Here is a 23,589-nt window from a genome sequence, read left to right as displayed (position 1 = left end):
CATATGTTTTTGTATTTTCATGCACTCGTAATTCCCTGGAATTACATTTTCTAGTTAAAATGTAATCTACTGAAAATGCAATCTACTGTTATCCGATTTATTACGGTGCATGCAAATGCAAAACTAATGCACAGTATATATATGCAACTGCAGTATTTGCGCTGTCAAAATTTTGTATTTATATAAACTGTGGGTGAACTTAAACTGTATGGCTATGCGGTGGTTCCTGTAGGCTTTGCATGCGGTGGGGGGGGCCTCCATGTCCATTTTGCTTGGGGCCCCCAAATTCCTTGAAACGGCCCTGCATAAATATGGACATGACAGCTTCATGGAGAAATTATGGACATAAAGACTGCACTGCAAACAATCAAAACACCAAGGAAAAAGTTTTAGTGTCTGTGGCTATGGCTGGGTTTACGTGGGCTCTGCAATGGGCTGGATATGTCAATGGGGTAGCCTAATCTAAGGTTTATAATGTTCACCACACTATTTGAGTTTAACGAGCACAGTGGTGTCTCGTAAGGAAGCACCTTATCTTCCATAGGTCTTGGAGTGGTTTTCTGAGTGTGTATAGAGGCCCCAGACGCGGTTAAATCGCTTGCCCTCATAGCTAGCATTATAGCTAATTTCGAAGTGCTGGCAGCCAGAGCTGATCTCCGGCTTGGTCGAATAATTTTTTTTTCGGGGTAACCCTAGGGGTTAAAAATGTCCAGATTTACCCTTTAATCTGAAGGAGTTGCATGTTTCCAGCTATGCTTTCTATGATTTCAGATTGATGAGCATAATATTGATGCATCTATATATAATGAGCTACACATTTATTTGCAAGACATTAGAATCTAAATTGTATTTTGTTTTATTATTTCAGACTGTGTATACTGGCAAAACTGAATATCAATGCTGGAACAATACAGACTTCAGACCCATCTCTTCTTCGTCCTGTATTCTACCGATATACCATCTAGTGCCATTACCCAACAATCAAACCAGTGCAACCTTCATCACCCAATAATATAAGATTATTCACACTTCGTTAGAGTTTTGCAGTGTAAACAAATTTGTCTTGAAAAGATGCCTTGGTGTTGGCACCAGATGGGTCATCATAAATATGCAAGCTTTTTTATCATAGCAGAACAAACAAATCTCCTATTACCATCAATGGAGCATCTGTAGAGATTGTTGACAGCTTCAGATTTCTAGGCGTTAACATCTCAGACACTTTAACATGGTCATTAAACACCAAGTGCACCCTCAAGAAGGCACAACAACACCTTTATTTTCTGAGGCGTCTTAAAAAGTTTGGCCTAAGTACCAGAGCACTTGAGAATTTGCACTTTCCGCATTGCACTATGCACTTTATGTCTGTTTTTGTCTGTTGTATGTTTCCTTGTCTGTTATACTGCATGTGAGTGATGGAGCCAAATGCATTTCATTGTATTGTAGGCTTACTACACATATGACAATAAACCGAACTTGAACTTGAACTTGAACATCAATAACTCAGGCGAAAAAGCAACGCAATAAGGGAGCCAAAGCAAGAAAGGATAGCAGGCAAAACAGTTAAGAGGGGATTCATTTGGTGAGCAAATACATTTCTTATACATTTTGATCTTGAACACAACCAGCTCTGGAGCAGGTTGGGTATTCAGTGTAAATTACCATGGTGATGTATTATGTAAAAATTACATTTAGCGTGGACATGTCACTTACTCATCTCAACAGCCTTGTCTCTGACTTGCCTCATCTTCTCAAATACATCATCTTCCATCATTCCGATTGCTGGAATGACACTTAGAAGGCAGTGAATCTTATCACTCAGAGTAGGGTTGGCGATGAAGTCCTCTTCTGTTTCTGAACAGGCGCATCTAGGGTTAAACTACAGCGAGAAGAGCAGCTCTTAAGTGTCCCAGTCCAAAGACAAATAACTTGATTCACAGTAGGAACAGAAAAATGGAAAAATATGATGTGTTTGTGTCTGTGTCTATATTATTACCTTATGGCCTTCTTTTATTTGACCATTTAACATTTTGATGAGGTCCTCAGGATTCACCCCTCGACCCTGCTCCTTTTCCAGACCCATGATGTCACATAAGACAAAGGGCAGGAGTTGTCTGGTTTCACCATCTCTAATATCGTGGATTTTTAACTGAAATGACAACAAATGAGTGCTGAACGCCAATGTCAAGTCTGATGCAATTGACGTTATTCAGATTGTTCTCTGCCGTCATGTAGCAATTGGCCACACAATTGATTGTGTCCTCTACATTTATAATGTAGATGACACAATAACTCTACATTATAAATACTAATGTTAACGTTAGCCTATATTAGGGCTGGAACGCGAGTTATGGATTATGAATTTTGCGCCGCAACCTATGACTGATTAAGAATCATAACAGTCACCTTTTTGCGCCAGAAGGGTATTCCAGAAAGCAGGTTTACTGGCTTAACTGGGTATGTTAACACAGAGTTAGCGGTAAACGTGGGATTTCAGTTCCAGAACGCTCAAATATGAACAGGCTATGTAAGTAACTATGGTAACATAGGCTCTGAACTGAACTGGGTATATAAACCCAGAGTAAACGGTAAACCTGGGATTTCAGTTCCAGAAAGCTCAAAAATGATCAGGCTATGTAAGTAACTATGGTAACATAGGCTCTGAACTTAACCTGGTAGGGGGTAGGTTTTGTTCAGGTTATGTTCAATTATGTTCGGTTATTTCAGTGCATGTTCAATCAGGCCGCTATTTTTACACTTGTCACACAATGGCGTTTCATTTTGACGAAGGTCCGATTGACAAAGAAGCACAAAATCATGTAATATTCATCCGTGCAATTCACCGTGAGAGGGCAATAAGACCACGACATCACATGATAGCCTATCCATTATTTTCCAAACGAGTTTTTTAAGAGCGCTAGAGTTTTTCAGCTGAATCCTAAATGTAGGCTAGGCCCTACTTAAAAAAAAATTCTCCATCCCTACATTACGCATGGTGGATTAGAATAGATTAAAATAAATCTTTAATGTAGGCCTGGGCTAGCTAGCCTACACCATAGTGGACATTTGTGTTTGGCTCACCAGACAGATGGACAAACAACATCTCAGACACATTGAAGATATAATTAAAACAGGTACAGTACAAAAAGGGGAAACATAGCCTATAGAAAATTAATAAATAAGTTTAAATATAGCTGTACAGCTCAGCCGGGTATGCATGTTGTCACTAAGTTTGGTTAAGAATGCTGATGGCATTTGGCATAAAATATTTTTTTAATAGGCTAGGCTACACACGCTCTCCGACTGGGAGTTTTTGTAGTGTTGGAGACGCAGAGCATATCGGCAAGCTGTCGGTCGGTGCGTAAAGTTTGCCTTGCGCTAAAGCAGTTCCTGCGCAACTTCATTCGTTTTCCTGGACACAAACCCACGAGGATCATTAATGTGTAGTTTCACCAACTGGCAGGTCAGCATCACTTATTAAATTTTCCAAATGTGCATTCATGAGCGTTGGCTTAATCTACACTACGGTCATTTTTTGTGTCTAACCTATAACATCAAATAAATCAATTGTCATCAGTTGTTGTATGGTATGCACGTCCATAGTGGAATATTTGCACGAAACAGCACTATTAACCCTCATAGGGTGTTCGTTTGTTTGTTACACAGGAGGTGCTGCTGGGTCTGGTGGACCCATTGCATTTTAGGCCTTTTAATTTAACATAATCAAACTTTTTTTTTTTTAAATACTCACTAGATGGTTACTTCATCCCAATTGCAAGTAATATAAACAACACATATGTTAAATGTGTTGCCTTTACCTTTGTTAAATCACAATTATGAATAGAAGTGCCACTCGTTTTTGTTTATTTTTGTATTAAAATATAACAAAATAAGGAAATGCATCATAAAACAGGCATAACTGGAAAATAATCAACAATTGTACAAATGAAGCAAGTTTTATTTATTTGAATTTCATTAGAAACACATTGAAGCCATTGAACACAGCAATTTTATACCAGACTATACCACACATGAGGGGCAGAGTCTCACTGTGTGTGTATTGCATATGTATTTTTTGATTGGGGATGGCATGAAAACGTAAAAAGAAGAATTGATGTCTTGTGCATGAGTGACTGCCAAGCATGTAGGTCCTGGTAGCATCCAAATCACATTGGCAGCCATGCAGGGGGGTTCATTTCTTGAGCAGGAAGACCATTCAATTCTACCATTTTTTGACATCCATATGTTGTCATTTGCAAGCTGCTGACAGTCGAGTCCAATGTCTGGCTGCTCAATGGCTGGTTCTATGGCTGGCTGCTCAACGGCTGGTCCTGCGGCTTGCTGCTCATCGGCTGGTCCTGGGGCTGGCTGCTGGCGGGCTGGTCCTGAGGTTCGCTTGCGTTTCAGAGCTGGCTGACAGGCTGGTCCTATGGCTGGCTGTTCACGGTCTGGTCCTGAGGCCTGTTTGCGTTTTGAAGCTGACTGAGGAGCTGGTCCTGTGGCTTGCTGCTTATTGGCCGGTCCTGGGGCTGGCTGCTGGCGGGCTGGTCCTGAGGTTCGCTTGCGTTTTGAAGCTGACTGAGGAGCTGGTCCTGTGGCTTGCTGCTTATTGGCCGGTCCTGAGGCTGGCTGCTGGTGGGCTGGTCCTGAGGTTTGCTTGCGTTTCGATGTAGGCTGACGGGCTAGTCCTAAGGCTCACGGGATGGTCCAGGGGCTGGCTGCTTGCCGGCTCCGTCCTGGGGCTGGCTGCTTGCGGGCTGGTCCTGGCTGATCACAGGCTGTTCCTGGCTGCTCACAGGCTGGTCCTGGCTGCTTGCGGGCTGGTCCTGGCTGATCACGGGCTGGTCCTGGCTGCTTGTGGGCTGGTCCTGGTTCTGGCTGCTTCTGGGCTGGTCCCAGCTGCTCACAGGCTGGTCCTGGCTGCTTGCGGGCTGGTCCTGGCTGCTCACTGGATGATCCTGGGGCTGGCTGCTTGCAGGCTGGTCCTGGCTGCTGAAGGGCTAGTCCTGAGGCTCTTTTACATTTCGGAGCTGGCTGATGCTTATCCTCCTCTTCAAACTCAGTGTCGGACTCTAATTTTTCAGAAATGTTATCCTCACTTTCTGAAACTATTTGCTCTGCATCACCATCAAAACCCTCTGACACACTGACACACACACACACACACTGGACCTATGATTTCCACACTTTAACTAGTTCCGGGTCCAGTGGACCCGAACATCCTGTGTGTAATATAAATGTGAAGGGGGGGTATGCAGGGGGGGTTCATTGAAAATGTTTTCTGATTTATGTTCCTCACAGAAAATGAGCCAAGGCCAATGAATCTTAGTTTTAAAAAATAATTATTTGTATCATTTTTATTAAGCTAAAAACTGAAAACGGGTCCCACAGGCCCGAACACCTTATAAGGGTTAAAGCGCATTCGAGATCCAAAATGTTAGTAGAGGCGGAGCTCCACCTGTCAGATATATGACAGAATCCTACACGTGAGATAACTTCGTTTTTAAGACAATTGATTGGTCAGTGGGGGGTAGATTACACGATTTGAGCTATAACTTAGCACATAACCTCCTCCCGACCAGGTTTGGTTGACAGCATAAGATACCATGGTGATATAGCGACACTAAAACAGATCCACTTTCGTGTCACAGTATACCCTGGCTTTGAGCGCAACATACCTCGCTAACCCACTAATCGAGATTCGTAGTATACCCCTGCTCAGCAACCTGACAGTTACTATGCCAATGTTTGCAAAAGAGAAAATTTTAATTTGATTCACAAAGGCACATTTACATGTCGACAATGAGTAGCCTAGTTTTGGTTGTTGTTGGTGGCGTTATTGCATGTTAGTTATGCCTACAATGCAAAATTGCATCCTCACGATTGGAAGCTCCTGTAGCTGCATAGGATTTAAAAACACGGCGAAATGCCACAAAAACAGAGGGGTATTTCACAAAGGCAGAATTAAGACATCCAAGATAAGTGATAAAGCGAGGTTTGACATAGCGTTGTCTGGTCATCCTAGCTCAACTCGTTTCACTAATGTGTGTGCGTTCTCGTTTCTGCTCCAAAGTGCCCACGGTTGGAATAAAAAAGACGCGGAAAATAGCGTCATTCACACAAAGTGAACAACCGCTTTTGATATAGACTAACAATGAAGTATTGTCCGTTTTGGAATGGGGAATAATGGCTATTTCTGTAAAACAGCAGGAGTAGGCGTGGTAGACCAACTGAATGCAAATTTACGTATGCACCCACGTGTGAGTGCTTCCTTGTCCCGGCACGCAACGTCATTAAGAAAGCGCTTGCCACTGCAAAGATGCACATAGTATGATATACCTTAATATTATAGTTGAAAATACCTCCGAGAATTTGACCCTCCACTTCCAATCAACTACAGTAGGCTATTCATCAAACGTCTATCAATAAAATAAGCAAACAAAGAGTACCTAGGCCTATGTTAATAATTATAAGGCTATCACAATTAAAATAATAACCATATGGTAGTAGGCAGACAATCTGTTTTGTTTTGCGAGCAAATACATTTAGCAAATAGTTTATAAATGGAATAAAGCTCCTTGAAAATTAGCACGGAGGTCTGATGTGAATGACAGCTAGCTGAACCAATAAGACAACATAATTACCATTAGAATTAACTTAGCTTGGCTGTTAGCCTGGTCGGGACCAGGCTAGGTGCAGAGAATAAATCCCCATGGTAACTTATGTGCCATCTCTTTTGTGAAACCAAGTCCAGGCTAAATTCATCCAGGATAACCTAAAAATCCCAGCTTAATCCCTTATCTAGGTTTTGTGAAATACATGTTGTACATGATGTACAATATGTGTTTGTTAATTTTGACAGCATGCTTTTTCATACAGCGCCCCATGCACTTATGCAGTTATTTTACATATTTGACCATGTTATTGACACACATCAGGTCAGGGTTAATAGACTGCCTCCAACTTCAAGTGGCATTCTCTTGCAGTTTACAGTTTTGGAATTCAGAAAAGAAATACAAGTATCAACAAGGAACCTTTCTTACTGTCTTAGTACAACTGCTACCAGATCCTGATTGGGCAATGGCTCCACTGGTCATGCGCTCCTGGAAGACGTTGTTTATGGAGTTGATTAAGCTGGATTTCCCTGATCCCACTGGACCATAGACCATGATACGCAGACGCTGGACTTCTGGGTTTCTCACCACCATGTGTTTAAGCTGTTTTTTTATTTCTTCTTCCTCACTGCCACACATCATATGAATGGTTCACTACAGCAGGTGTCCAGGATGAATTCTAATCATTTTGCAAATAAAATTATTATAAAGGAAATATTTCACTCACCCCCACTTAACACATCGCCAGTCCTTTTGCATCACTGTGAGAAGCATAAAAATAAAACACATACACTGTGACAAATTATTATGCAAATTGGTTTTTTGTCATAAACTATTATTTTTTAGTTTTTCAATTAAACTAATGGATGGTACTATTTCTCAGGGCTCTTTAGATCATTGAAATCAATCTCAGACACCTGTGATAATTAGTTTGCCAGGTGAGCCCAATCAAAGAAAAACTACTTAAGAAGAATGTTCCACATTATTGAACATGCCACAGGTTTCAAGCAATATGGGAAAGAAAAAGGAACTCTCTGCTGCAGAAAAGCGTGACATTCTGCACTACCTTGGACATGGTATGAAAACATTGGATATTTCTCAAAAACGTTTGCGTGATCATCGTTCTGTGAAGAAATTTGCCGCTGATTCAGAGCACAGGCGGGTTCGTGCAGACAAAGGTATAATAAGGAAGGTTTCTGCCAGACAAATTCATAGGATTACAAGAGCAGCTGCTAAAATGCCATTGCAAAGCAGCAAACAGGTATTTGAAGCCACTGGTGCCTCTGGAGTCCCGCAAACCTCAAAGTGTAGGATCCTCAAGAAGTTGCAAGTGTGCATAAACCTACTATTCCCTAAACAATGCTCGCTAGCAGAAACGGTTGCAGTGGGCTCAGGAATACATGAAGAATTTTTTTTTTAAACAGTTTTGTTCACGGATGAGTGTCGTGCAACCCTAGATGGTCCAGATGGATGGAGTAATATATGGTTGGTGAATGTCCACCATGTCCCAACAAGGCTGAGACGTCAGCAAGGAGTCATGGGGAGAGAGCTGTTAGGCCCCTTTAGGGTCCCTGATGGTGTGAAACTGACCTCGGCAAAGTATGAACAGTTTCTGACTGACCACTGGTACAAAAAGAAGAACCGTGCCATCCATAGCAAAATCATCTTCATGCATTTAAATGCACCATCTCATGCTGCAAAAAATATCTGGGTCGTTGGCTGCTATGGGCATAAAGGGAGAAACTCATGGTGTGGCCCCCATCTTCCCCTAACATCAACCCTATTGAAAACCTTTGGAGCATCATCAAGCAAAAGATTTATGAGGGTGGGAGGCAGTTCACATCCAAGCAGCAGCTCTGGGAGGCTATTCTGACATCCTGCAAAGACATTAAAGCAGAAATTCTCCAAGAACTCACAAGTTCAATGGATGCAAGAATTGTGAAGGTGATATCAATGAAGGGGTCCCATGTTAACATGTAACTTGACCTGTTAAGATGTTTTTGATTGAAATAATGCTGCAAATTCAACAAATGACCATGTTTAGTTCTTTACAACCTATAACATGTCTTTAAACTCTGTTTTAATAACTTGGAACAGTGCATTTTGATGTTCTGAGTTTCTTATTTTTGAAAAAAAATCTTATCATTGTTTGAATTATACTGTAACAGTTGATGACTTGAAAATCATACTGACTGTCATTTGCATCAACTATTTAGGAAAATCTGAGAAAAAGCAATTTGCATAATAATTTGGAATGCATTGTAATTACCTCTCTCTGTCACTGTGTATGTGTGTGTGTATATATATCAGGATTTCCGTTGTCCGGTAATTACTGGACATTGGCCGAAAAAAAAAATGAAATGTCCGACAAAATTAAATCTCTCCGGTCAAATTGTCCGTTTGAAATTGGCTAATAATCCCGTCCCCCTAACGCAATCTGAATTTGAGAATAAGCCTTAAAATGTAAGCCTATATTAAAGCATTACGTCCTCTGGCTATGTTTTTAAATGTACCGTTTGAAAGCTATTAAACAACACGCATAGCCTATGCTGCATTTCAAATAGGAAGCGCACGCTTAAAACGACCATGTTAAACAACGAACAAATGAGTGAGGCGGTTCAAACATGGCCAGGCCCAGGCAGACTAGCCTTAAAAGTTTTTTCAGAGGCCAGACGCAATGGATGATGATAAATTGGTAACGTCTGAAGCCTCAGATGTCCGTTCAACTCCACCACCACCAGATAAAAAGCAGAAGTGTTGGGCGTATCTGTCGGAATCATGACGTTGGAAGTGGAGTTGCGGGGTTGCGGCCGCTCCAAGACACTGTCATTCTCCGTGTACACTGGACATGCAACTGTGTTCTGTACCCAAAGCATACAGTAGGCCTATGCTTTCTCTCTCTATGATCTGCAGGGTTAGGGCCTCCTCGACGAGGAGATTGCTGGTCCGCGGATAATTTCCGGCACAATTAAACGGTATCATTGAACCACGGACCAAAAGAAAAAGAAACTAAACATTTCCCAGAATAGAAAACATTTCTTAATTTATTGTTATCAAATAAAGAGGCATAGCGATAGGGGGTAGTGGTGTGAGCGCATCTGTGCAAGTTAAACCACTGGAGATAACGTGGGTAGCAGCAACAAACTACGTAGCCTTTTTAAAACAATGAACGAAGGGACTCTTGTTGTTAATGAAAACATACATAGCCTACTGGCTAGATCTTTTTAGGCATGTTTACGTAAGTTAGGCTAATGCACGTGTTGCATTCTATTCAGCCTGATTATGTCATTCTTTAAGCTAGCCTGTCTCCAGCTTTCCTCAACTTTAAGAAGCGATAATAGGATATTTGACCGGCATATCATCAAAATGTCCGGAAAACGAAACCTCTGCCGGTCCCTTTGACCGGCACCATTTTTTTCTAGCGGAAACTCTGATATTATATATATATATATATATATATATATATATATATGTGTGTGTGTGTGTGTGTGTGTGTGTGTTGAGGGAAGGCATTGTGTGGGTCAGTCATGCAGGTTCTAGTTTACTTGGTTGGCTAAGTTTAGCTAAATTAGTGCACCAACAGTTTTTGGGATGAACAGAAAACCCCATCAGACACGTCTGTTGTTTGTGATCATCATTATGTAGTGTGTGTGTGTCTGTGTGTGTGTGTGTGTGTGTGTGTGTGTACTCACATTTAGTCTTCGATGATTTAGAGAACATTTTGTCCTGTGTGTTAAAAAAAGCAAAGAGGAAATGGTGTGGATCAAATGATTCAACAAATGTTGTTGTTGGAAACTAGATGTACCACATAGCGGTATTAAATATGACCACCGCTCAGTCTTGTACATCTCTTCCGCGAACATAAATCACACTAATCAATTTGTCTCCATCTTCTACTCCATCCCCCACTCAGTAGTAGCCTACTGGCGCTGCGAAGGTGAATAGATTTGTAGCATTGTTATAAAATCTCTTAACAATCACATGTAGGGCAGTTCATCACAGTTCATCCATTGCAACTGGCTGATGAAAAGTCATGTACACCTGTAGGCTACATTGTATAGGGGAAAGCTGAAGGTATCAGTTTTACTTTTTTATTTATTTATTTATTTATTTATTAATAAACAAAACAATCCCTTTCATTTCCATGCAGTTTTCAACAGCTATCAAGAAGAGAGGTCATGCCATGGATTTTTGTGAATGTTTCTTCTTCTACATATGCAAGATTTTATCTTTAATTCATATGATATTCAGCTTTATTGTCAATGCACAAATTAAATACCAAGAGTCTAAATCGAAATGCAATTTTACTTCTAGCCAGTGGTACAAATAACTGACATGTCCAAAAGGGCCTTCATGAAATGCATTGCTAGACTGTTCACATTTTAACGGGCCAAGTTGAGAGATGCGTTATTGTTCTTGGCAACGTTGGCGCCCAATAGAAATATTGTTTAATTTTGCAATTAAGATATCTGGTGTCCCCTCTGCGACATGTTCGCCCCCCAGTTGCAAAGCTATTCTAAATGCAAAAATGCATAGAGGGAGACAAAACAGTGATTGTTAACAAACTAGATCCTAGAAAGCTGTTAGCTCTCCTAAGCCCTATAAACTGGGCCTATTACACAACATAAATTGTCACTAAGCTATGCTGGCGACCCAAATTTGGGGCAGCCGTGGCCTACTGGTTAGCACTGTAGGTTCGCACTTGTAACCGGAGGGTTGCCGGTTCGAACCCCGACCAGTAGGAAGCGGCTGAAGTGACCTTGAGCAAGGCACATAACCCCTCACTGCTCCCCGAGCACCGCTGTAGCAGGCAGCTCACAGCGCCGGGTATAATGTGTGCTTCACCTCACTGTGTGTTCACTGTGTGCTGAGTGTGTTTCACTAATTCACGGATTGGGATAAATAAAATTTGGATAAGACCAAATTTCCCTCATGGGATCAAAATACTATATATACTTATACTTAAATAAAATCTCCTTTGGGAACTAATGGCTTACAGCAGGGATTTTCAACTGATTGTGAACCAGGGTCCAGCATTCTGACTAATTACGTAACGCCAGGACCACCACTGAATAAAAATACTGATTCCCACATTGCAACTACATTACTGAATCCATGGTCAGGGACCACCAGCAATGTCCTCACGGACCACAAGTGGGCCGCGGATCACTGGTTGAAAACCAATGGCTTACAGTATCAAGCGGACTTAAGCTGCCACCTCTTGGCGAAAAGTTGTAATACATTTCATGCAGCTGTGTGAATCACGGAAAGCTTCTAAATGGAACCCAATCCACTGTACAGTAGCTCAAGGTCTGTGGCTAAAGCAGCATAGACTACAACTACCAAGCTGGAATCAAGCACATCGATTCCCCTCTCACACCCTAAACACGCACTTCAAACAAACAAACAAACAAGCGTCTCAGTGTCAGGCATGTATAGCCATAGGCAAAACTGTATCAGACAACGTTGGTAAATCATCCATCGCACAGAATGATTTTTGTAGCATGTGCAACAGGTACAGCCCTACCCTGGATACATCTCTCAAAGTGCGCTCTAAAACATTTGGTTTAAATGGAGATGTAGATCATCACGGGTGCGTTAATAAATCTACATTGTGACGAGTTGACACAAATGATTCACTGAATTTATGTAGTCAATTACGTCGTCTCAGTCCTGCAGTGGCGCAAAAAGTGGGTATGCACTATATGCGGCGCATGGGGGCGCCAAAGCAATGGTAAAAAAAATTATATATATATATATATATATATATATATATTTATACAACAATTGGGTTCCATGGAACTATTTATTTGTTTCTGATTGGCCGAGAGACGTTCCTTGAGTTGGAATATCCCTGGACATTTCAACTCAGACTTTGCACAGCTAATAATAAATCACTCCGCGATACAATGCGAAGATTTGACACAATGTTCTCATCCCAGCTCTCCACTATTTTAAACAATGGGTTACTCCTTAGCAAACCATAACAAAACAGTGCTTCACCACATCTGTGGATTAAGCCACACAGTCAACTTAATGTAAGTAAGATAAACGAGGATGCTAATTGTTCTCAGCATTGCCAGCATTGTGTATAATATGATTGTCACTTGGAAGAGATTTGTAGATAACTAACGTTAGCATAGTTAGCTAACCGCTGCTAACGTGCTAGCATCGTCACGTCAGGCTGTGCACAGTAGTGTAACATTTATTCACCATAAATTAATAAAGTTGAGTGGTTCTGCAATGTAGGCTATGTTTCCGTTTTTTTGCAGTACCATGTCCCTTACATGACATGGCCCAGTGTCCTTGTAACATGCATGCAGCAAACCTAGATATGAATGTGATTTCAGCCCGACTTTAAACCACAAAGACCCATAAAGGTAACGAGGGATCTGGAATGTTGGTTACCTAGCAACCAAGACGCTGTCTATTGAAAAGGGAACTATTTTGATGCGTAAGAACAATGTCGAAATTAACATTTTTAAACAATATTGGGGTGTTTTCAGATTATTTAGTTTGTGGTAGAATTGTTGTATAAAAGCAATATAGCACTCGTGATCGTGGGATTGGTCATGGATATTCCCACGGCTGTTGTTGCCTGCGCCACTCGGCCTCCGGCCTCGTGGCTACGGCCGAACAACACCCGTGGGAATATCCATGACCAACCCCACTCTCACTCGTGCTATATTGCTTAAATATATATGTATATATATATATATATCGTCCCCTTAGAATTATAGGGTTCTATCTACGTTCTGGTATATGGTATTTTCTATATGTAGCTACTGCTGTGCATTTCTAAATCATTTCAACATTTTCTCAATGTTCTATAACATTTTAGAGGACTAACAGGCTAGAGTAGGCGCCCTATCTCATAAGATTCCATTATAGAATTTTGACATAGAAGTGGGAGTGGGGGCGCCGTGAGCGCTGGGCGAGCAGATAGGCCTACGAGTAGTGAGTTGCCGTCTATGGGAAAAGATGGATACAGCAAAAAAAGCTGTCGGTGCCTAAAAATAGAAAAAGAAAGAGGGAAAAGGAGATGGCATGTCAAGGGATGCGACAGCAGTTAAATAAGTGGACGGTGAAAGGCAACTGTAGGATTTAAAGTGATGATGTCTATGCTTGGAGGCTTGCAAATATTCATGTTAACAGACTAGATAGATAGATAGATAAATACTTTATTGATCCCCAAGGGGAAATTCAGGAAACTAGGACTAACTAGCGTTTGTTAAGCATATGCCGATTAAAACATAGCCTAGTATTCCATTCAGATAGCTAGGTGGCTACCATGCTCATACTGCACTTTTTTTTTTTAATATATATTTTTTTGGTCTTTTTATGCCTTTAATGATAGTGAAAGTGGAGAGTGACAGGAAGCGAATGGGAGAGAGAGCAGGGGTGGGATCTGGAAAGGACCACGGGGCGGGAATCGAACCCGGGTCGCCGGCGTACGGTGCAGGTGCCCCAGCCAGTTGCGCCACAGCTGGGGCCCTCATACTGCACTTTTAATGGCAAACTGAAAAAATGAAGGCTCCTTCTAATAACTTAATATTGTGTTGTCAATGTGGTGCAAACAAACAAGGCTAGAGTAGGCCTATCAGCCTTATCCTTTGTGAGCAACAGCTGGCAAAAGGACGTCATGAGAACCGTTTAGACTAGCCCCTGCCTATTAAACCCGGTAAAAAAACGGCATTGTGTGACAAAACTGCAGGTTTTTTTCTGCAGTAGGCTACTGCAATATTTTTGTGCCCAAATTATTGCATTGTGCAGTACAATGTAGGCCTGTGTTGTCAGTCAGGGTCGACTTACTGGTCTTTTGTTATTTGCACAGCTTTATCAGAGCAGTAGCCTACTATGCCTACTATTGGTATAGGCCTATGTTATTGTTTACACTTTTTTGCACAGCTGTGTTAGAGCAGTCTGAAATCATTCTAATTAAAGCTGGTTGTGTTGTCATAATTTTAATGTTGAGTGAATACGAAACACTTAGCTCTTCTGTTTAAAATATCAATATATATCGTATTTGTGTTTTGGACTGATTGAATCATCTGCTTGATGTCGGGACTATTGGGCACTGAACTTTGGGGGGTATTTGTTCGTGCATTGTGAAACTTTGTTGTTAATTGTGTGTCGGGCCTTCAGTTGCGCGCCGAGTGGCCGCGAGTTCGTTCATTACAATACAAAGTGAATCAATCTCATATGTTTGGGTTTCTTTCTGTAAGATTTTTCTTTAATATACACTCTTATTAAGAGGAAGGAAAGGCCTTTTGCCAGTTTAAGTTAAGATAAACTGAGGTCTTCGTCTGCATTGAGCTAGAATGATTTCCTGCTTGTTAGATCCGCCCGTAACCTTAAATGCGTAGTGGCAATCAGTTCTTTTGAATAAGGGCGATTTGTTACAACTTGCACAGACACGCATAGACTTTGAATGAGCACTCACAGCCTACCACTACCACGTAGGCTAATGTTATGCCTCTATATTTGATGAATTAAGAAGTATGCCTATGCATTGATCAGGGAAACATTTAGTTTCTTTTTCTTTCGGTCCACGGTTCCAGCAGTTGTGCCGCAAAATTAACAGACAGAAGCACTGGGCATAAACCTAATCTAGCCTTAATTCGTGGTCCAGTGGACCAGCAATCTACTCATAGTTTGAAGATCATGAACCATAGATAATTCAGAGAAAGCCTATGCAGTTGCTTTTCGCGGACCTAGGCTAGGTCCAGCACGGCCTGGCACCGGTTCGCGGATTGCCAATCACACTGCCGTTGCAACTGCAGCCAGCTGTCCCGTTTACCGGCAATGCTACAGCGGACTTAAGCTGCCACCTCGTGGCGAAAAGTTGCAATACATTTCACGCAGCTCTGTGAATAACGTAAGAGACATCACCATGAAACTTCCTCAGTTGATTACTTACACAAGTATGAACAAAAAATGTATTACAAGTTTTGGAAATTTGAATGTATAATTATGCAAATTAGGCATTATCTAATTAAATATGCGCACATTTGCATATATTTTCGGTAGACAGATCTGAACATATGAAAAAGCCAGGTACAAAATTATTTTTTCATTTTGTTTGCATACAAGATGAAAATAAAATTACAGAGGGATTTCAGGATATCTGCTTTCATTACCTAGGAAATCAGAATATACTGTCCATAGCCTTAAAAAATCGATTTTTGCCATATATTTTTGATTAAAATGTCACATAAATCAGGCCAGGAATGATTTATTAACAAATCCCTCTGTAAATATCTTCAGAATACTGCTAAGTGTATAACTGAAAAGTTTGGTGTACATAGGTGCTACATAGGCTGAGATGTTTCTACTGGAAAATGAGAAAAACTCAATTTGAGAAAACAGCCTTGGAACCATGGAGGTATTATATATAACTGGAGAGAGTGACTAAGTCCCGCCCTCCATACAAATGAATGGTGGAGGCTAGGCTAGTAAATCCGGCCAATTCATAGTCAACGCCATATTGAACACTGGGGCTCGGATCCAGCGCCAGTCGGCTCTGACCATGCGCCAAGTTCTAAAGCTGGAAATGACGCATGAACCACGTCGATTTTTATTGGATATTCTGTAAAAAGAGAATTGTCCTCCAGTAAGAGGGTGGCGATAATGCACATACTTTGCTTGCCACGTAACAAGAAGAAGAAAAAGTTGCTCGGGAACGCGCATGGAGTCCGAGTGGAGTCGCCCTGAAGCGCAACTTAATTTCATTGGATAACACAGCGGTTCTAATGTCGTGGAAAAAGTCCACTTCCGAATCCAATTTTCCAATTAACAATTACCACTTGACTATTTAGTAATTTAGCACTCTGGAACAAGGCGTCCGAAGGAGACAATGTAGACAGAAGATTTTCTGAGGACTGTTGATCTTTATTCTCCATATTGCAATGATAGTACAGCCTAACCAAAGTCCAGACCAACCATCAAAGCAATAGGGAGGAGATGTCATCAGCTGGGGCCCCCGACGAAATCTGCCTACGGAGGGCTATACACTATATTTTATACCCCTTGGCCCTCGAGAAGTGCCACCCTCTCACGTCATCCCCAAAACCACCTTTCACCAATCAGCATTAAGCAGGGTCGCTTACATTGGTGGAAACCATCTTCCCATCATGCATAAAACTATATGCAAACCTGTCTAATGCATAGGAAACATATGTAAACTAGAGGTTTTCTGGTTCTTTCCAGTTTGGGGAAATAGGGCCTTCTTATCTGATTCTCTTCCTAGCTGGACAGGCTCTAAATCATAAGACACAGCGGCCTCCTATTCCCTGTCCTGTCCAGTGCTCACCAGCTGGATAACACCCCCCTTCCCTTGACCATGTAAGGAGGAGATGCTCTCATCCACTCACCCCACTCCTCTGATAGTTGGTCTGGCCTACACAAGATACAATGACCTCACCCTGCTCACAGCACATGCAGTGACATAAAAACATATAACACTCATGACTACATTCTTCTAAAACATGAAAACCCATGCAATATTATAAACCATTATGAAACCCATGATTACATCCCTTTAAATCATGAAAATCCACCATACTAACTAAGAGCGATCTGCTTGCTGTCCTGCTGCAAATATGCATTCGAACTTGACGTGAAATATCCGTAGTCGAACTATAAATAAACTATTCGGTTTTTAGTGCCAAGTGTAGCGCATTTTTACAGTCTATGATTAGTTTGTTTTTTATTTTATTGTTTGCCATCTCATAGCGGGTGCTCTAAACGTATTCTAGCGTTGGCCCATGACCAAATCAAGCCAATAATAGCTAGTAGCCACAATAATGACTGGAGCCAGAGCCCTCAATAGCCACCCTGTTTTGAAAATTATATTGAAGATATTCAATATTATTGAAGATAGTATTGAAGATAACGCACAGAACGGTCAGCCTGAGCGGACAATTACGTCCCCAACTCATCTAAAATGTGGTGTCTTTACTTTGAGTTGTACACCGCAGATGGTAAAGTAACGGTTAAAGAGAATGCTGTCTGCGGACTCAGCAAAAAACAGTTTACTTACGCATCCACGACGTCCAATCTTCGCGCTCACCTGTGGAGTTACCATCCAAATGAGGCAGCGGTGTCAGAGGCACAGTAGACGGCCAGAGCATCGCCAGGCGTCCAACATCGTATGATTGCATTTCCGTAAATCCTAAATTATGTCCAGGGTCTGCTATTTACTTAGGCTGCAAAGCACAGGTATTTATTTGAGGTATGCTTATTCGAGGCAGACCTTTATTTCTTACATTGTACGTTATTGTGAGACATGCGTTTTGTTTGGAGCGGCATACCAGGCTATCAAACGCAGACGATTTTCGGTTTTGGTATGGGATTTAATTTACTTTTTGACTTTTATTATATAGTTAAATGTTGAGGCTGATGGGCATTTAAATCTAGAGGGTATTTGATGATCACTGTAAAGTTTCGTGTAGTTGAAAAAGAGTTGGAATTTCCAGCTGTTTATTGCGAGACAAGGCCTTTTTCATTCATTGAACGTGCACTGTGCTCTAATGAAATCCTTATTGCATAGCGAAGTAGCCTAAATTGAGTTTTTTTTTAATTATGCATGGTTTACTTTTTATTAAATTCGTAGGCTGGAATGCCTCGCGGCAATAATTGTGTTTAAATGTAGTAGCCTAGTGCTTCAGCCTCTGGCAAGCTCCAAAGGGGGCGGCTATAGGTTGAGAGCAACGTGTTGGAGACCCATGGTGTAACGAGACAAGGTCTTTATGCCGCTGTTGTGTAATTTATTGTCTTTAATCATGTTTAGGCTACGTTTGTTCGGGACAAACAACAACGAAACAAGATCAATACAATTTTCTTTATTTGTTTATTTGTCATATGATGGATAAACAACCATAATATGCACGTCTTCTCATAGGATCCTCAAGAAATACGCACTGAATAACGTTTGGCTGTAGCCGCCGGATAGGTACCCGCCCACCAACATGTACGCGCATGAGAGCTCGTGCCCAACATGGATTTTCGTGCATGGAGCTGGTTCCAAATGCTCCATGCAGCGCCATATTTGAAAATGGCGTATGCTAACATGCCGAAGCTAATCTGCACGCTCTTGACCCCCTGCTTGGAACACAGCCAAGAGATTCCGTTCTCAGCCTAGACTCGCCTTTGAACTTTCGCGATTGGTTGCGGTTACAAAGGAAGTGTCCATATTTGGATAGCAGAACGTCATGCAGGAAAAACAGAGCTTTCCAACGGTACTACACATGTTATGTTTTGTATCACGGTCGCGGTAGAGCATGAAACGTTAGAAGACTAACTTTTGGTGAATTTAGGAGGAATATACAGGCGCGAGTAGACAAAATGTAATGAAATAAACACCTAAATGTGTAAATCGGGCTTTGTTGTGGTAGTAGTGTGAAAGAACACATGCTAAGGTAGCAAATTAGCCCAAAATCTCGAAATTGACCAGTGCATGAAAAAACGATGTTTTCACCTGCCGTGTCTCGCCTTAAAGCAAAGATTGTTAAGGCGGAGCAAGATATTTCATCAGAAGCCACTTCCGGGAACCCGGATCGCACGAGGGGGGGGGGTCAAAATCCCCCTTTATGCAGAGCAGAGGCAGCGACTGCTCCATTGAAGTCTATGGGCATAGCTCAGAATTTTACCACATATGCTAATTGTGATGTCATCAGCCCATGTTAAGTCTATGGGGACATTTTTAACAGTTTTTAATTAATAGTTTAAAAAGTATAAAAGTTACAAAGATGAAAAATACATAGCCCACATGTCCTAAGTAAGACCTACGTAACATAGTTTGAATGAAGTTGAAGCTGCATTAAATGCGTTAGAAGAAGAAGAATAATCAGAAGAAGAAGAAGAAAACGATTTGGAAGAACAGTACAGTGCATTTTCATGCACTGTAATAACAAAATGCCTAGGAAGAACAGTACAGTGCATTTTCATGCACTGTAATAATGACAGCCAAGGCCTGATGGCCGTCACAACAGCGCCCAAGATACTTGCATTTTGCGTTTGATACTTGCATTTGAGATCGCTAAGATAGCTCCTAAAGACTTTACAACCAATGACGATGACTCAGCACTCATTCAGGCAGGATTCCAAACAATGTGTGTTCAACACCTTGCACATTAACTTTCATATTGATGGTACACTGTTAACCCTAATCTACCTCCGTTTTATTGAATCTGTTTTATCTTTTAGCCTGGTGTCTTGGTTCAGCTACCTATCCCTGAACAATAATCCTTGAACCAAATTGTGAGGTGGGTTAGGGTTATGGTTAGGCTGATAGGATATGCCAAGCAGCTACAGAGGCTAGCTGGGTCTATTCTAGAAGTGGCTCCAACCCACTACAGTGTAGGCTATATGGTGAATTTAAGCCTCTCCCATCAGGTCGCAAATATACATTACCTGCCTGTAAAACCAAGCAATATAGAGACGGTTTTGTCCCCTCAACCATTAGAATGTTTAACAAATTCTAGTAATTATTTATGGACTAAGGGGCCTGTGTCCACCAATCATCTTTTTTGCGGTGACAGCACCCTCAACCTCATTTGGTCAAGTGTTCTATGTTGCTCAAAACCGTCTGCCAGCACGTCTTTTTGAAACGTTGCCTAATGCTAACTAACTAGCTAACTGAAATGGCAGTAATCATTCAGGACTCAGCTTGCTAAATATAACTTTGACTGACAAAAGGAGTTAATTTGGCATTACAATAGAATAGGTCATCCCTCTAGGCTTTGTAATTTGCGTTCAGTTTGTAGCAGTAATTTAATATTAGTCACGATAGGACTTGGCTGATTGAGTTTTCCTCAGCCACTAGCCTACCAACATTGTTGACAGTGTACAGTAGGTCCTTGATGTCAATTGACTAGAAAGAGAGAAGCCACATTGACGAGCCCAGCGCTGTTCTAAAAGTTGAACAGATTTCTACTTTCAGTGCTCAGAACCCCGCAGAAAAAAACGGTCAGCTTTTTTCCACCGAGGGCGCTGAGCGCTGTGAACGTTGAGCCTCTGAGTGAAAGCCCAGACTGAATTTTGTTAAACTGTCATTGAATGAGTAAGTTAAACATCATATATTAACGGTCACTGAACTGAAGAGTACTGTTAAATGTGTCAGGATGGATCCTCTTATGATTAATAGATAAGCCTTTGATAGAGAGATAGTACATATATACTAATTGTTGATTGACACTTCATAGCCAACACTAGATACGTGGCTAACCTTTATAACACAATTGGAGTCAGATGGTTAATAAATAATTGTGGTTCACCTCATTGAAGCGTTGAGTAAGACAAAACACGTATTTTCCCGGGAATACGTTTATATTTCCCGGCTTTCATCTGAATCTGCCATGATGGTTTTTACTCTGTCCGGTATCTTTTTATATCCATAATTCTTTGTCTGAAGCACTGGTGTCACTGTCATGTGTGTGTGGAAGCAGCCGACTCACTCTCCTGCAAACCAAATCTACCCTTGGGTATAAATAAAGTTACCTTACTTTATACCTTACCTTACAGAAGGCTGAATTGACTGAAGTGTAAGTTAAGGATGTACAGCAAATATGGTGTTTCTTTCCTGGCATGAAGATAATAAACATTGTGCCAGCTGGTCGTTTGTAGGGGCACTCACAGCATTATTTTGCTGTTTCATCTAGCTTATAAGAATATCTGTATGACATTTTTAATGAGCAAATACAGTGTAACACAAATACACCTATGTTGTTGTTTTCACTGATAATGTTGTAATAAATACCTCACCTCATAATGTAACTGTATAACCAGGTGTACTGCAACAGGGTCTACTGTATATCTTATGTTAGTTTCTCCAAACGACTAAACTCTCTGAATTGTGAAAATTGATCATTCATTTTACACACAATGCAAAGCTAAATTAAACTGAATTGTCTTTGCTGGTTATAATGCACAATCACAAATAACATTAGCTATCCAAACACCATACTATATTATCACATGATCATACAAGATTAGCTATACTAGTTGTATTAGTTTAACTTACCCAGTGTTTTTAACCGTTGTGCTGTCTAGGCAAGATGGGGAGCATAGACACACTTTGTTGAGTGTTGTGCCTAGAGTTCTCGGAAACCCAGTCCATAAAACCCTGGGCTCATAAATGCGTTAGTAATTGTTATTGGTACCACATGGCGATATCTCTGCAGAGGTTATGGAGAGGGTTGGACCAACTGATAAACCTTGTGTGCTTTACAAACGGCCAATAAAAGGAGTAGAAGTATGTAACATATTATATCAATCAATCAATCAGATTTATTTATATAGCACGTTTAAACATGACTTGCATCAACCAAAGTGCTTTACAGAGACCAGTGATTGTATTATACTTATATTTGTAGAAAAATATGTGATATATATATAAATGTTGATTTTTATAGTTTATAAATTTGCTTTATAAATATAATCTAATCTCTTCACAAACAGATTTATAAATATAATCTAATCTCTTCATGGCTCTGTAAAGTTATGACTAACATAGTTCCCAACAAGCCTCTGATTGGCTCTCCATGCACTAATCCAACTCTCAGCTAAGCTTCTAATCCGTACACTGAAGGTCTAGCCCAATTCTCAACAAAGACTCTGACTGTCCATGTTCTAAAACACTAACCCAACTCTCAGCAAGGCCTCTACATTGAGATTAGCTGACCAGTGAACCAAAGCCCAGTCATATACAGAAAACTGTACTCAACCTGCACTTTGATATTTAATGCCTCTTTGCACTTCTGGCTGGATGTCAACTGCATTTCATTGGCTCTGTACCTGTACTCTGCTAAATGACAATAAAGTTAAATCTCATGCATATATGCGCACACACACACACACACACATACACACATTTGAATGCTTTTATTTGGATCTGAAAGGCAAGCAATGAAAACAGACACACAACACACTACACACACACACAAACACGAACACACAGCACGTCCACTTCAGCATTCAGCTGGATCTCCTCATGGTAGCACTTCACTGGGAAGATGCAGTTCATGGAAACTCCCAGTCTGTTACTGCACTCTTGCATCTAAACACACACACACACACACACACACACACACACACACACTCACACACGCCTTGTCACATTGTCTTGTCACGATCAGATTGTTTTGCAATATGTTTTTTTTTTTTTGCAATCTGTTTTTTTTTCAATTTACAAACATTTACATTTCTTCATATAGGTGATCTTTGTTTTGATCTAGGTTTAGGTAGTTTACAACCTTTAGTTGTTCAAAAGTTTTAAGTTGGATTGGGATACATTTTATGAAAATCCCAACAGAAGGGTGGATTCAGGGTTAATTTCAAGCAGAAAATATATTAATGTTGGTCAAATAAGGAATCTAGTTATAGCTTTGAAATGTATGGCAGTTCTAGCGTGAAGACATACATGCTCATGTGGTTCTGCCATTAACATTCCTCTGAGTGGGGAAGAGGATCAAACCGTGACTGGTGTTATCAAGGTATTCGTGCCCTTAAGGTTAGAAAGAGCAATGCACAATATACAAATGAGTTTACGAATTTGTCTGTTGGTTTATGTGTGTGTGTGAGAGAGAAAGACTCAATTTGAAGCCAAAGGGCAACTGCATCTAAGCACACACACACACACACACACACACACACACACACACACACACAGAGACACATACACACACACAAACACACACACGTTAACATTTCTTAATTTACCTGATATTTGTTTTGATTTTGATCTGGATAAAATCTTCACTTTGAGTTATTCAAAAATAGGTTTGATACAAATTTGACCAAAACAATTCAGAGGTCACGAGTCATTTAACCCTCTAACCGCCACAGGCGACTATAGTCGACAAGATGCGGTACTGAATAAAACGGCCGATTTAGTCAAATAGGGTGTCATATTTCGTTCGACTTCCACTCCACTAGATGGCAGACATGTCATACGTCATCCCCGAGTCCGAAAAAGGTC

Source organism: Alosa pseudoharengus, unplaced genomic scaffold (assembly GCF_046254945.1).
Source record: "Alosa pseudoharengus isolate Yale_2024_CS ecotype anadromous, Long Island Sound unplaced genomic scaffold, YU_APseudo_1.1 YU_APseudo_1.1_scf_1, whole genome shotgun sequence".
NCBI classification, from domain to species: domain Eukaryota; kingdom Metazoa; phylum Chordata; class Actinopteri; order Clupeiformes; family Clupeidae; genus Alosa; species Alosa pseudoharengus.
Note: the sequence above shows the minus strand (reverse complement) of the source record.